This window comes from Cucumis melo, chromosome 10 (assembly GCF_025177605.1).
Source record: "Cucumis melo cultivar AY chromosome 10, USDA_Cmelo_AY_1.0, whole genome shotgun sequence".
Lineage (NCBI taxonomy): Eukaryota > Viridiplantae > Streptophyta > Magnoliopsida > Cucurbitales > Cucurbitaceae > Cucumis > Cucumis melo.
Window position 1 is genome coordinate 8,320,630 of NC_066866.1, and position 16,686 is coordinate 8,337,315.

Below are 16,686 nucleotides of genomic sequence, written 5' to 3' on the forward strand. Positions count from 1 at the left end.
ACTCATGAAAGATCAAAAACTATAATAAAAATAAAAGGAACTTAAGTTTAATGTTTGGTTACCAAAAAAGGGTCTTAAGAGTTCAACTTAGTTTTTGGTTTTATAAAGATTAAGTTCTATAAATACTATCTTCCAACGTTTACATTTTCTCCTTGTACTATATCTAGCTACTTTAAGATATTGTTTTCAAAATCTATATAAAAGTTTTAGAACTTAAAAGAAACGCACATATTGACATATTGAGAGTCCTCGACAAAGTTCGAATAAAAGGAAAATAAACATAATTTTTAAAAACAAAACAGGTACAAAACCAGAAAAGAACAATTGTTTTAGAAAGATAATATTAGAGGGACATTATGAAGGTCTAGGTTTTTAGATGGATTGGCAAGGATGTAAAAGACAATGAAAAGTGGTTGATTGGTTTCCCAATGAGTTTTGGAGGCAGAAAATGGTAGTCACAGAAAGTTATATATGAATGTTGGGGAATGATCATAGCATAGCAAGTAGTGTATATACATATTATAAACAAATTAAAACTGCCTGACAAACGCTCAATATGATGCTCTCCTCCACAAACGAAATATAAATTTGTGGTCCAAATCATTTGCCATCCAAATATATTAAAGCCTCACCAGTGGAATTAAATTGTCACATTGGACCACTAAATCAGCAATTATTCAATTACTTATTAATCCACACATTGATTGATTTTGTGTAGCTGTGTATTGATTCTTCATTCCAATTTTTGTTCGTTGAACCTTGATCAGGATTTGCATGTGTGGTTAAACTTTTAATTTCTTTTCAAACAATTAAACAATCCAAGAATATAATGTCGAAGGATTCCAATATCATAATACTTATCCATTATGTCTCGTCCAAAAGATGTGAATATCAACTAGCTTTTTTTAAAAGAAAAAAAGATAGGAGTATGGATTAAGAGGTGCACTGAATTATTCCAAATTAAATTGGCACAGTACTAACATTCTCATTATATATCCCGCATCCCAAATATATGATTGAACATTATTTGATGCTTATAAATTGTTAAATATATATATATATAGCAGTTGGATACTAAACTTTAATTAATTACATATTAGAGATAATAAATTATAATTTAGGTTTATATTGAATAGCAATCTCAAAAATTTATAATGGTTTTCTCCTGAAACTTCGTACAATGCTTTAATATTTTATTTTCACATTTCTTTGCAGAGTCACTTGCCTTCTTAGTTGAATTCTGAATACAAAACAGGTTTGCTTGATATTTTAAAATATTAAAGGAAATTAGTAGATAATAAATAAAGAAGTTTATAGGTAAAAGTTTCAAATATTTGCTTTTTTTTTATTTTAACAAAAAAACTTAAATTTAAAGAATTAAACATACTTGAGTATTTCAAATAGGTTGACACATCAAATCAGTGGAAAATAAGAAGAGTGACATATCTATGTTATAAGTATTGTGAGTCTCTTTGGTTTTTCCAATATGGGATTCAAAATATCTCAACATCAACAACAAAAACACCCTAGTTCAAAAAAGTAGAGGAAAGACCTACTAAAAAACCTTTCGATTGAAGAAGATAAACAACAAACAACATCATAGTTTAATAAAAAAAAAAGTATGTACGTAGTAGAGATACCTGAATACACCTATTGACCCATTATATTTTTTTAAAAAAAAAAAAAACAAAAAATAGAAATCATGTACTACGACAAACAGAATTTACTATAGAAGTTTAATTTTAAAATAATAAGTATGAAATAAAAACTTGGTAACCTATATACATATGATAACATGAAAAATTAAGATTGATTTATATGAAAAAAAGATTATTTTATGAGTATTTTAGTATCTCCTATTCATTTATCCCGAGGAAAAAAAAGTCTATCTTCGATATAATATAATAACATTACAGTCTCATAGCGTATATGGGATACTTTACTTTTATCTTTGGATGATAGTTAAATAGATTTCATAAACTTAAACATGCATAATAATAATAATAATAATAATAATAATAATAATAATTATTATTATTATTATTATTATTATTATTATTATTATTATTATTTGAAAAACAGAAAAAATATGGAAGGACCACTTGCATATGAATAACATTTAAGCAAAAAAAAATAACAATAATAATAATAATAAATATATATATATATATATAGCACGAATCTTTTTTTTTAATAATGCATTTTAAAAAAGTAATGTCAAAAATAGGGTAGGAGGCAAACTATTGACAAAAATAGAGTGATTTTGTGGAAGTCGTGTACCCCGTACACGACTTTGCTACGAAATCGTAGACGGGGTCCACGATTTCAATGCGTGGACCCCACTCCTTTCTTTTTTAATTCAAAGATATTTAATATATATTTATTTATTTAATATTTAATACGTGGGTCCCACGCATATTAAATATATATTTATATATTTATCTATTTATTATTTAATATGTAGGCCCCACAAGTTATTTATTTTTAAATTTAAATATATTATATATTTATATATTTATGTAACATTTAATTAATATATATATATATATATATATATATATATATATATATATATATATATATATATATATATTATTTTGGATTTTTAATAAATGCATTAATTTTCTTAAAACGAAATTAAACAAACTCAATCTTTTGGATTTTTATTCTACCAAATTTCGTTATTCGGACTAAGCTAAGTAGATAAAAGATGAAAAATAAGTAAAAACGAGCTTAAAAAAATTAAGACAATAGTATTCTATATATACATCAAATTTATATCAATAAAATCCAACAAAATTTAGGAATATTTTTTTTAATAATACATCTATTTTTGTCAATAGTTTGCCTCGTACCCTATTTTTGATATTATTTTTTTAAAATGCATTATTAAAAAAAATATTTCCAAATTTTTTTACATATTTTTCATCTTTTATCTGCTTAGCTCAGTCCGAATAACGAAATTTGGTAGAATAGAAATCCAAAAGATTGAGTTTGTTTAATTTTGTTTTAAGAAGTTTAATGCATTCATTAAAAACCCAAAATATAATATATATATATATATATATATATATATATATATATATATATATATATATATATATTAAATGTTACAATAAATATATAAATATATAATATATTTAAATTTAAAAATAAATAACTTGTGGGGCCCACGTATTAAATAATAAATAGATAAATATATAAATATATATTTAATATTTGTGGGACCCACGTATTAAATAATAAATAAATAAATATATATATTGAATATCTTTGAATTAAAAAAAGGAGGGAGTGGGGTCCACGCATGGAAGTCGTGGACCCCGTCTACGATTTCCTAGCAAACTCGTGTACATGGTACACGACTTCTACAAAATCACTCTACTTTTGTCAATAGTTTGCGTCCCACCCTATTTTTGACATTACTTTTTTAAAATGCATTATTAAAAAAAAAATCCTATATAGCACTAATGAGTAAAAAGACTAAATAACTCTTGTACGGTGGCCATTTTCAACTCTTATATTTTAATTTTTCAAATTAAAGATGGCTATCATTTGATATTCGCTATCAAGAATAAAAAGAATTGAGAGCTGCTATAAATTGCTGTAACTAATAAATCCTACAAACATTAATTTTTAATTTAAAAAAATATGATATTAGGTACCGTCATCGATACAGATTATTAATGTGATAGCTTCTATCAATATGATCACTAAATGACAGACTTTACATTTATTTACTTTTTTACTAATTAATCGGTCAATAATTATTATTTTTGCCAATATTTTATCTATGTTGTTTATTTCGTAAATGGTACTATTTGCTATTATTTTTCATGAAATAAACTAAGATTTTATTTAGTTTAGGTTTTATTCATCAACTACAAAATTTCACTTGATTATAGTACTTGAATAGATATTTCTATATTTCTTTGATTATTAAACCACAGATAAAATATGAATAAAAGAAAGCATTGTGGTTTTTATATAGTTTAATGATCTGTATTTAATTTATTACGTTAAAGTAAATTTAGCTTAGTGGGCTTATCTCCTCGTAAAATAAATGTTTACTTATTCAGTATTTTAAAAAGAATTAGTATCCATATATTATGTTATTTTCTTCCTGAAAAATTAATATTGCTTTAGTGCTAAATTTCTAGCCCAAGATTTCAAATTTTGCATTGATTTAATTCTGGTTCTATAAAAATGACAAAAAAAAAATGAGAGAGAAATTAAAAGATCAATTATGGAATTCCAACTACTCACTATAATGAACTATTGGACACAATGTGAGAGGGAAAAAAAAAACTGTTGGACAATGTGAAACCTCACACGAGCTACCTATATAAATCAGACCAAATTTCATTAAATATCAAAAATCACTAAAGACATTACAGCTAAACTCTTCAACACCAAAAATTAGCTCTCTTTCTAACCAAAGAGATCACGTTATTTCTCGGTGTCTATGGTGAATTTTTGTTAAACTTCCCACGTATTTCTATGATAACGTGATATTCTCCACTTTATAAAAAATCTCTCGTAATTCAGTGTCTTTTGATTTTCATCTAATTTTTTTTATCAAATATTCAAGGATTAAAAAGAATTAGGAGGCATGTTGTAACAACTCAACTCCTTATACTAAGCCGATGTCATTACTAATTAAAAGATAAATAAAATTTCTTAAACTAAAAATAGAAATTAGAACAAAACCTCAAATTACTCATTAAAATGATAAACAAATGTATGTAGAAATAAATTCAAATAAAATCCTAACTCAGACCCTATCTAATTTTAAAATGAGAAAGTTAATAAAAACAAATACATAAATACTGAAATATGAACAAATAACATAAGGCGAAAGCAAAAGTGTTCCCTATAGCTCACCACGGTCACTTCTTGTCATTCGCCAGCTTCCCTCTACAGTTACCTCTACCTCTGTAAAATTAAACAAGAAAGAGTGAGTATAAAAATATACTCAGTAAGGGACTCACTACTAGTTTTATTAGGTGTCTGTTAACTTCTTATTAGAGTCCTGTAAAGTGGTACCCCTAAACTGGCACGTTCTAGAATACGTGCGATCTATGATCCCATAAAAACATCTCTGGTCTTCGGTGAATCCAAAAGAAACACATAAGAGAAACTGGTCTTTAGTATACCCGGGGGAAATACTAAGACAATCAGGTTGTGAGTGACCCCGTCGAATCACTCATAATCATGTCTATGTCATACTTAACTAGTGATCCTGTCGGACTACATAGTCATAAAAAGGTGGTGATCCCGAGGGACACTCATGTGGGTACCACTCTAATAGAAAAAGATAACAATACACCCTATCCATAGCATGAACATATCATCATATCATCATAAACATAACATATGTATCAATCAAAACATTCGTATTCAAATATTATCAACATAAACATATCTCAATCAGATCTATCAGTCATCATAATTATGGAATAATCCTGACTACCAATCACCATACACATGATCATATTTTGCATACTAGCTACCTCAAAGCATAATAGAAGAATTTCATGCAAGCTCTCACTCCAATACGAAGGTCTAGTAGGAGAATCTCTTACCTAGAGATTAGTTAAAATCGAATTTATCCTAACTGTCACGGTCAAGCTTTCCAATAGTAAAGTCCTATTCAACAAGCGAGCCCAATAACTAAAGTAAATAAATTAATTAACAGCCGCTTAAGGATTAAAATTCCAATTGTTTCAACTTACCCAAAGTTGAGGTCGAATCCGATTTACCCTTAGTTTAGGAAAATTCTGCAGTACAACTCCGAATTAATCTAACATGAAAATAATAATTCAATTTAATCCATAATTAAATTATTTAGGGTCCAACCAAAACTTTTTTGGGCATTAACCAAAACCCAATAAACTTACCCAAAACTTACCAAAACAATAGGTGAAAATGACCAAAAATAGGCTTGGTAGCTCAAAACGATTTGTCTAGCTAGAGGGAAAACTGGATAGACGACTCGACTGAAAGAGGGAACCGACTCGGGTAAGGAACACGGACGGCTCGACGACTCGGACACTGGCTCGGGTTCACGCGGATGGCTCAACGACTCGTGTAGGCGTGTGCGGCTCGGACTTCACGGCTGAAGAACGAAAGGCGATTGGGAATGGCGGCTCGGCGCGAAGACATGCATGGCTTGCGATTGACAGAACGAAGGTGTGCGTGATGCGTGAATTGCGACTTCACGTTCACGACTTGCAAAAGCGGTCGGCTGACGGCGACGGCTGACGAACGCAAACGACGATGACGAAGGAGACCGAACAGAGACAGTTTGCTGACGACGGTGACACTCAGCTGGATCTGCGACTGGAAAGCTCGAGAATAGTAGATCGACTCGACTAGTGATGAGTTGCAATGGAGTAGCAGCGGCGGCGACGGGATCGGCTCAACTATCGACGGAGGAAACACGACTACGCGGGGAGGAGGTGAGTGGCGGTGGCAGCGAAGCAAGGGGGTGGCTAGGGTTTTGCTTTGTGAAGCTATGGTTTTTTTTCAATGAAGGAGATGACATAACTCCCCATGCCAAATTTAAACAAATTATTATTATTATTATTATTATTATTATTATTATTATTATTATTTTATTTTTAAGTTATCCTTTTTCTTTTCCTTCTTTTCCCAAATAAATCAACCATATCTAATCTCACTTTATTTAAAACCTATCAAATCCCCCTTTTTAAATCAAATATTCTCTCTCTTTCCAATCACATCACTTTATGTTCTCAAAATATAATAACCTTAAATAATTACAGTATCTTTATAATATAATTATTTTATTCTCAATTCAATTAATTATACACCCAAACATATAATGAATTAAAATTCTTTGAAAAAAAACATATACCCTTAAATAATTATATTATCCTTATAATATAATTATTTTAACTTCACAATCATTAATTATACAATCAAATGTACAATAAATCAAATTTTCACAATTAAGTAACACCAAAAAATTCAAAATTTAACTTAAGGTAATTACAAATAAATTACCTTAAATTTGGGGCGTTACAATCTTCCCTCCTTTGAGAAACTTTCGTCCTCGAAAGTTCTAATCCACGAACAGCTTAAGGTACTAGGCTCTCATGTCATCCTCCCTCTTCTATGTGGCCTCTTCAGCTCCGTGGTTTTGTCAAAGAACTTTGACCAATGCAATCCCTCTATGACGAAACATCTTGACCTTTCTTGCCAAAATCTCGATGGGTTGCTCCTCATAGCTCAAGTTCTCATTAATTTGCAATGGCTCAAGTTAACAACATGTGTCGGGTCTGCTACATATTTCCTCAGCATAGAGACATGAATACCTCATGAACTGCACAAAACACTGGAGGCAATGCCAAATGGTAAGCTACGGGGCCAATCCGCTCAAGTATCTCAAATGACCCTATAAAACGTGGACTTAGCTTCCTCGTCTTCTCAAACCTCAGAACACCCTTGATAGGTGCTACCTTCAGAAACACCATGTCTCTCACATCAAACTCGAGTTCCTTACACCGTTCATCAGCATAACTCTTCTGTTTGCTCTATGCTGTCAACATACGAGCTCTTGTCTTCTATATGGCTGCATTGGTAGTTTGAACTAACTTAGGGCCTAAGATTTTCTGCTCACTAACCGCACCCCAACACACAAGAGACCTACAACACCTACCATACAAAGCTTCAAACGGTGTCATGTCAATGGTAGCCTAGTAACTATTATTATAGGCGAACTCCATCAAATGAAAATGAGAGTCCTCACTCCTTGAAAACTCTAGAACACAAACTCGCAGCATATCTTCCAAAATTTGGTTTAACCTCTCTATTTGACCATTAGTTTGGGGATGAAAGGCTGTACTGAAATCTAACCTCGTGCCCAAGGCAAGCTGAAGTCCTTTCCAAACTTTGATGTGAAACGAGCATCTCTATCAAAAACAATAGATACAAGCACTCCATGCACTCTCACTATCTCGATCACATATAATTGTCCCTACTTACTCGCAGTGTAAGTGGATTTCCCTGGAATAAAGTGAGCTGACTTTGTGAGCCTGTCAACAACAACCTAAATCATCATATAGCCCTTCAGAGTCCTAGGTAGTCCTCTAATGAAGTCCATCGACACACTCTTCCACTTTTACCCTGGCTTATTCAAGGGTTGCAACAAACCTGCTGGCTTCTATCTTGGTGCCTTCACCTGCTAGCATACCAGCATCTACTAAGGAAGTCAGCCACTTCTCTCTTCATATTTCGCCACCAGTACACTCGCTTCAAGTCCTGGTACATCTTCGTACTTCCAAGATGCATAGAAAATAGAGAACTATAGGCCTTAGTCAAGAACTCAGTCTTAACTACACTGTCTGCTGGAACGCACAAACGCCTCTCAAACATAAGTCCACCATCAAAGGATATGGAGAACTCCTCACCTTGCCCTGCTTCTACCAGGTGACGCTTCTCAATCAAATATGGGTCATTTGGATGAGCAACAATAATCCTCTATCTCAAGGTCGACTGTACTGACAACTAAGCCAACTGTGAGGTAACTTCTCCTACTAAAACTGCAATCTCAATTCTCTCAAAGTCTTTAAGCAAAGGGGCTTACTCGATAATAAGTGTTGTTGAGTATGACATCTTTCTACTAAGTGCATCAGCTACCATGTTCGCCTTACATGGGTGATATAGAATCTCGCAGTCATAATCCTTTACTAACTTAAGCCATCTTCTCTATCTTATGTTCAATTCCTTCTTGGTGAAGAAGTATTTCAGGCTCTTATGCTCAGTAAAAGTATATATCTTTTCACCATAAAAGTAATGTCTCCATATATATTCAGTGCAAAAACTACTGCTGCCAACTCTAAATGATGGGTAGGGTAGTTCTGCTCATGACTCTTCAATTGACAAGAGGCATAAGCAACTACCTTACCTTGCTGCATCAAAACACAACCTAGTCCTTTCTTGGAAGCGTCAATAAGATCATAAAACTTCCAGACCTATCAGACACTTTAAGGACTGGCGGAGTCACAAGCTTCTTTTTAAGCTCCTGGAAACTACTCTCACATGTTGGGCTCCAAACAAAAGGAGTCCCCTTCCTGGTCAATTGAGTCAACGAACTGGCTATACGAGAGAAATCTTCCACAAACCTTCTGTAATAACCAACTAAACCCAAAAAACTACGAACTTCACTGAGTGTAGATGGTCGAGGCCAACTATCCATAGCATGAACATATCATCACATCATCATAAACATAACATATCAATCACAGCATTCGTATTCAAATATTATCAACATAAACATATCTTAATCGAATTTATTCGTCATCATAATCATGGAATAATCCTGACTACCAATCACCATACACATGATAATATTATGCATACCAGCTACCTCAAAGCATAATAGAAGAATTTCATGCAAGCTCTCACTCCAATACGAAAGTCTAGAAGGAGAATCTCTTACCTAGAGATTAGTTAAAACCGAATTTATCCTATCTGTCACGGTCAAGCTTTCCAATAGTAAAGTCCTATTCCATAAGAGAACCCAATAACTGAAATAAATAGATTAATAAACAGTCGCATAAGGATTAAAATTCCAATTGTTTCAACTTACCCAAAGTTGAGGTTGAATCTGATTTACCCTTAGCTTAGGAAAATTCTACAGTACAACTCCCAATTGATCTAACATGAAAAAAATAATCCAATTTAATCCATAATTAAATTATTTAGGGTCCAACCAAAACTTTCTTGGGCATTAACCAAAACTCAATCAACTTACCCAAAATTTACCAAAACAATAGGTGAAAAGGACCAAAAGTAGGCTTGATGGCTCAAAATGGTTTCACTGGAGAGAAGATTGGTTAGATGGCTCGGCTGAAAAAGGAAACTGGCTTGGGTAAGGCACGGGGATGGCTCGACGGCTCAAACACTGGCTCGGGTTCACGTGGATGGCTTGGCGGTCGCGCAGGCACGCACGACTTAGACTTCACGGCTGAAGGACAAAACGTGGCTAAGAATGGCAGCTCGACACAAAGATACGCGTGGCTTGCGGTTGACGAAATGACGACGTGCATGATGCGTGAATCGCAACTTCATGTACTCGACTTGCAGAAGTGGTCAGCTAGCGGCGACGGAAGGCAAACACAAACGACGATGACGGAGGAGACCGAGTGAAGACAACTTGCAGACGGTGGTGACATTTGGCTCGGATCTGTGGCTTGGAAGCTCGGGAACGATAGATCGGCTCGGCTAGTGACGGAGGAAACGCGACGACACAGGGCGGAGGTGAGCGGCGGTGGCGGTGGTGCAAGGGGGTGGCTAAGGTTTTGCTTTGTGAAACCAGATTTTTTTTTTCAATGAAGGAGATGACACAACTCCCCATGCCAAATTTAAACAAAATAATAATCATATTATTATTATTATTATTATTATTTTATTTTTAACTTACTTTTTTCTTTTCCTTCTTTTTCCAAATAAATCAACAATATCTTCTCTCACTTCATTTAAAACCTATAAAATCCCCCTTTTTAAATCAAATATTCTCTCTCTTTCCAATCACATTACTTTATCTTCCTAAAATATAATAACCTTAAATAATTACATTATCTTTATATTATAATTATTTTATCCTCAATTCAATTATTTATAGGGGTCTTTCCAAAAATATAAAAAAACGGTAAAATATTTATAGTGTATAGAAAAATTCCAAAAATAGAAAAAGTAGAGGCCCACCGTGTAAAATACCAAAAATACCATATCAACAATGCGCGTAATATATTTGGTAACGCGATTTGGTACACGATGGGTTACCAAATATTTTTGAAAAGACCCCTAAAGAAAAACATATATTCTTGAAGAATTATATTATTCTTATAATATAAATATTTTAACTTCACAATCAATTAATTATACAATCAAATATACAATAAATCAAATTTCTACACCCAAAATTTTAAAATTTAACTTGATAAATAAATTATCTTAAATTTAGGAGGTTACACATGTACTCAAACATAGGAATATCAATAGCAACGCAAACATAGCACTCTCATTCATCACATTCCAAACCCAAACGTCGATTTAATTCCAAAATATGAGATAAATACAAAAGAGCTGTACAACTCAAAAAGAAAAGAAACGAAAGGAATAAAGAGAATGTTAAAAGGAAAACATTTCGATTTAGTGACATCATTTGATTATCATAATTGTAAGAGAGAAAATTTTGATTATCATAATTGTAAGAGAGAAAATTTAGTACACCAAGAAGAGGCCATTGTATTCTAATTTTGTACAAGAGAGAAGATTTTAGTACATCAGATTAAAATAGATTACTCACACTAATAGAGATATAATTATCTTTCATTTATATACTTCCCATTAGACAATTTTTTTTTTCTTTTCATAGCCAACGTGCTGACTTTATTTTACAATTTAAAAAAGAAAGCAAAGAAAAAAATGATAGTGGGGAGAGGTTCAAATATTGAAGGTCCTTTATGCACCACCAACTGGGTTACAAAGCCTGAGAAGAAATAACAATTGTTGTCCCAAAAATGAGGAACATGAATGGGCCAATTAATCACAGCAGAAACCAAAACCCTAGTTTTCATTTCACATCACACAGAAGGCAGTATATATAAGCCAACCACAAAACTTACCCCACAACTTCCTTTTTCTTGCATTATTATTATTATTATTTATTATGTGGGGTGTGGGGTCTTAATACCACCCATTTGTTTCTAAAAACTCTTCACTTGTGCCTTCTTTGCTTCATTGTGTGCTTCACAAGTGTGGACAAGATCTAACACCACACATCATGATCTCTCCAAAGAGAGAAAAAATATATATATTAGAAACAGAAACCGATACCGAAATTGAAATCAAAAACCGAAGAAGAAAGAATAATAACCTCTTATCATCCATTCATTCATCATAGGATTCTCTATCTTATGCCCCACTAATCCAACGCTCCTCATTTTCCTTTTTCTTTTTGTTTTTGTTTTTGTTTTTTTTTTTCTTTTTTGTTCTTTCGAAGTTTCTTCTTTTGAAACTGTGTTTCTGATTGCGAAAACTCAACCTTCCTAAGCCCACCCTCAAAGTCCTCCTCGATCTTTCCCCACTTTTCTACCCTTTCGATTCCAAGTAATTCTAGAAGGGTGTCAAAAGATCAAGTCTTTTAAACAATCGTGGTTTGACTTAGAAACATGGCATAATGCTCATGGATTAAGTAGAATGGGCTTGAGCTGCCTCTTCTTTTTTAAATCATCTTTTTATGTACTAAAGACATGATCTATGAATGGTTATCAAACAAGATCTGAATCTGAACTTATAGATGGTAAAGATTAAGATGTAATTAGTTAAGGGGAGGAGGGAGACAGTCTTTTTCTGTAGCGGTACCTTTCCATGTGCACCATTTATAAGGTACCCACTATTTTGCATTATGAGAGAAGTTTTCAAAACCCATCACCACCAATTTTATGTCACCTTCTTTACTCTGCTATTTATTTATTTATTTATTTTAACTTTCTCAAAATAAATTCCACAATTATACGAAAGAAGTAAGTCCATACATTGCCAAAGTGAGGATAATTTAAATGACATAATATTTATTATCAACCTTGATTTTTCACCCAACTCGTACCTAATACGATGTCTGTCTTTTTTGAAAGAAAAATCTATATATGGCCTGCAAAACACAAGCAAAATATTCAAATGTAACACAAAAAAAAAAAAAAAAAATTACTCATTGAGAAAATATTTTTTAATTTAGTTATTTTCTTAACAATATTTCTAAAATTTCAAATCTCAAACATTTGGAATCTCTCAAAATTTATTTGATGAATTAAAAAAGAAAACGATATTCCTGAAAATAGGGAAACGTAAAATGATTTAGAGCTAAAATTGTATAAGTATTATAATATATATGATTTGGTGTGATGTCATAGTCGATCTTCATAATTTGTATGCATGTGATAAAATTAAATAATCTATATATTTGTTTGACCATATATCTAATGAGTAGGGAGTGTAAAAAAAAGTAGTCAAATTGCCCAAAATTAAGGTAATGAACTCAGTCACGGTAAATGATTATTTCTTTTTTCTTCTTTTTCTCCTAAAGTTCAGTGATTGCTAAAGTGGGATGGAAGCATTATGGCGATTGAGATAATAAAATAATTAGTATTATCTTAGTTATATATGTATATATATATAAAGTTTATAAATTTATTGCTACATATGTGGAAAAAGAAAAGGGTTATGAAACCAAGCATGGTTTTTGCTACCAATTAATTAACTCTTTATTTCATTCTAACCATAATAGCTTCCCTGAATTCGTACAGGTAAAGGATCAAAAAAACCAGTGGTTCAAATTTATCTCTAGAATTGAGTAAAACATGCCTTTTTTTCTAAAAAAATGTGAAGTTTTTTTTTTCTAGTAATATAAAATATCAAACTTAGTTATTGAAGACTTAGAATCCTTTTAAATAGGAAAATTATCGTGAATATGTTTAGAATATCTACTAAATATAACGATAGAAAAATATTAAATTTTTACTAAGATTTTAGTTTATTTTATTATATTTAAAAATGATTTTTGTTTATATTGGTATAATTTAATGAAAAAAGATTGATAGAAAATAGGTAGTTTTGCTAGGAAATTAAAACCCCTTTAATAAATTAAAATAATTAGAATTTTAGTAATTAAAAAGTTTGTAAGATAATTACAAGAAATTAAAGAAAGGTGCTTTTGTTTTTGTTAAAAGGGTATCAGAATGACTTTGAGAAAAAAAAGGAAACTCATTTTGCCCAAAATTGGAATTTTTTTTTTATGGCAATAAATTTCACCAACGACTTGTACAAATAAAAGAGGGAAAAGAAAAGCTAAGAAAAAAAAAACATTCTCATTACAATTAACTTTTGTTTGTTATTATTTTTCTTCAAAAGTATTCCATTTTCACATTATTATATAATTTCTGATTTGGCAAACAATCAAAGCATACTGTCAGTGTGTCCTTCAAATTTAAGGCTTTTCATAAATCATGTTATATATATATATATAACTATTAGCTAGAAAAAGAAATTATGGCGAAAATAGAGGTTAGTTTCCGTAAATATAACAAATTATTAAAATATTTACGATTTATTTAACAAAACCCATAAAATTAGTTGTTTTTTAAATATTTTAAGTTTGCATTTCTGTTTTTCTTCTCCTCTTTTGCTGCGATTTTTTTTTCCTGTTTCTTCTTTTTCTCTTGTTTTTTTCCGCTGCAATTTTTTTCCATCATCTTTCTTATTTTTCTTTTCTTTTTTACGTTGTTTAGATTTGGGTAACCAAATCTGATTTCATTCTATCGTCTTTCTTATTTTTTCACGCGATTTATTTTCATTGTTTTCTTATTTTCCTCCTTTCTTTTTACGTCATTTAGATTAGAGTAAAAAAATTTAAAAGATGGTGAATAAAATTTTTTGAAAAAAATCGTTTAGATTGAAATAGCCAAATCTAAACGATCGTGTACCAAAGAATCTTGAAAAAATAATCGATCGTGTATCAAAATAATCTTAAAAAGTTCGTTTAGCCAAATCTAAACGATCATGTAGGCCAATCTAAACGATTGTATAACAAAATCTAAATTATCGTTTAAATAAATAAAATAATATAATTAAAAAATAAATCGTTTAGATTTGACAATCCAAATCTATATGACCAAATCTAAACGATCAAATTTAAACGATTTAGTACCAAACAATAGAAAAATCTAAACGATCATACACCAAATATATTAGGGACGGTGTTGACAGCATGATTGATGGGGCATTTTTGGTATTTTCCATTATGGGCCTGTGAGCTTTTTTCGTTTTTAGAATTGTTATATACAACGTAAATATTTCGCCGCTTTGTTTTTTGTGAAAAGACCCAAAAAAAAAAAACTTAAAAACAGAGAGTGAGAGAGAAAATTTATGAGTAAATGATAGGTTAAATAAATGAGAAAAATAAATAAAAATTTGTCTTGAGGGATAAGTTAGTCATTAATTTAATACTTATTAAAGAGATAAAAGCAAAAGATCTACTAAATTCATCGAGTTGTTTCAAAGAATCAAAACTGCCAATTATTAATGGAATTACTTGTCGACTCTCTATAAAATACTCATTTGGACGAGCGCTTACAAAAACATTGTAAACCAAACCCGTGTTAATGAATAGCCAACCTACAATGAATAAACAAGGTATAGTAATGCTCTGAATGACCAAATATTGAATATTGGTGATAATATCAGCAAAAGAATGTTCTCTCGTGCTTTCAGACATGTTGAGCTCCACATATTCAATGTTTCAATTTTTAGAGAGAGAAAGGAACATGAAATAAACTTGAAGCTTGCATTATGGTTTACACTTTAATCTTCTTTTACGTCAATTGTCAAGAATAGCAAAATATTGAAATTATTTATAAAATATAACAAACACATAAAGAAACTACAGAAAGTTGTTTGTAAATTGTTTCAATCACCACAAGAAAATGGGGGTTTCCCAACGCCAAAAAAGATTCGGCACAAAGAACGTCGGGAATAAGGGTATTCCCAATGCCATGCACACTGCGTCAGGAGAGGCATCGGGAAAAAGGGTATTCCTGACGCCTCAAGCACGCGTCGGCCAACCGGCATCGAGAATAGGCCAAATTAAATTAAAAATACACCTTATTCCCGATGCCATGTAGAGTGCGTCGGGAATGGTGTCGGGCATAAGGTAGCGCGTTGGGAAAACCTTTTTAATGAGCTTCAGGAATACCATTATTCCCGACGCCATTTTGGGGATTTCCCAATGCCGCAGGACTGCGTCAAAAAATCCCCTATATAAACGTTTTAGTTATGTTATTCACAGAACTGAAATCGAAAGGGAAAGGGAGAAGAGAGAAACGTTGAGTCTTCGCCGTCCGTAGCTCGCCGCCGTCCGTTCCATCGTCATTGCCGTCCCTCGCCTTAACGCCACCGTCTGCCACCTTAGGTAAGTTTGAAATTTTTGTAGGGGGTTATGGTTGCATTCAAATTTGAATGGGGAGTTTATGTTTTGAATTGAAAATGTAATATGTGTGTTAAGATTTGTTTTGACTATCCTGCAGTTATGGTAGCTTGTTTGTGTTGAATATTTTATTGTTGATTTGAAATGACTATCCTGCAATTATGGTAGACTTTTTTGTTTTGAATTTGTTTCTATTTGGGATGGCTATCCTGCAGTTATGGTAGTTTTTTTTGTTTTGAATTTGCTTCTGTTTGGGATGGTTTCAAGGGGTAGTAGTATGACGAATTATAGTGACAAACCACGTACCCACATATTTATGTAGTTTATATATTTTGATTCTAGCTTTGTGTTCGTATTTGCTTATTGAATGTTTGTTTTCTATGTCCACAACTATTATGTCATCGACATATCCATGTAATAATTTTATGGAGACGGACGCTATGTTTCTTGAGTTTGAGGACGATTTAGATAACATTGCGGGAGGGTCTTCTTCTGTGGAGTTGTTCTGGGAAACACACGTTCGAGCTGGGATGTTCGTGTTGCAGGTCGCAGAGGATGCGCATGTAAGTTATGCCCTTATTAATTATCCTCTTTCATTATATATTTTTGCGCGTTAGCTAACATAGTTTTTAAATTTGTTGCAGAATCAAATGCTGGAACTCCAATCTCAGCCT